This window comes from Pinus tabuliformis, chromosome 1_1 (assembly GCF_031772625.1).
Source record: "Pinus tabuliformis cultivar Carrire ecotype Pingquan chromosome 1_1, CPIR1, whole genome shotgun sequence".
Taxonomy (NCBI): domain Eukaryota; kingdom Viridiplantae; phylum Streptophyta; class Pinopsida; order Pinales; family Pinaceae; genus Pinus; species Pinus tabuliformis.
In genome coordinates, this window is record NC_142297.1 from 644,039,098 (window position 1) to 644,040,056 (window position 959).

Genomic DNA, 959 nt, shown 5'->3' on the forward strand with positions numbered 1-959 from the left:
TTGAAAAATTAGTCCACATGTCAATTTTAACCCCTAAAATTTTCTGTCTATCTACGAAATAAAATTTTATAACATATATCTTTATTTTGAAAAAATGTGGAAAAAATGTAAAATATTTAATATGAAATTTTTATGATTTTATACCCTAAAATTTGAGCCAATTAATTTTAGAAAAAAAAAAAAGAATTTGTTTTTTTTTGGAAAAAACATGAAAAATTAGGTCGAATATTAAACCCTAAAATTTTCCGTACTTATCTACAAATTAACATTTAAAAAATATATTTTTATTTTAAAAAATGTGAAAAAATAGAAAAATATTTAATATGAAACTTTTAAAAGTGTCATTCACATGTTATTATTGATTTTTTTAATTAAAAAGTAAAATTATTATCACTTTTTTATTGATATTTTGACTTTAACTCCCTACATTTTATTTTTTTCCTTAAACATATAAAAAACAAATATTTCTATATTTCATATAAGGAATATATATGTTTAAATTTGTGAGGAACTTTTAAACACCAAATCTTTAAGCTTTTTTAAAGATATAATTGTTATGAGCTCAACTTGTCACATACAAGAATTGGACTGAAGTGGGGAGGATAACGTCATTTCTCCTACTCACTTGAGCATTGCATGTGTGTGTTTCAAGAAGGGTGGGGGTTGTGTAGTTTTTCATTTATATTTTAACTTAATATTTATTTACTTTCTATATGATGGTTTTGACATTAGAGAAAGATTTCATGACGGATCTCCTCTTTTTGCGCGGAAATTAGAGTTTAGCCAATGACCCCTAGTTGTCGTTGTGCATCCTCCTTGGTTGTTTGTCATGCTCCTCCTTGGTTGTTTGTCATGCTCTTGTAGCTCTGCCCTTGCAACCTCTTTTGTGCTAGCAACCTCCATTGGTTTGCCTCCTTGTGACTCGTCAATGCCTAATTTTGTCAATGGAGCTTCCATAA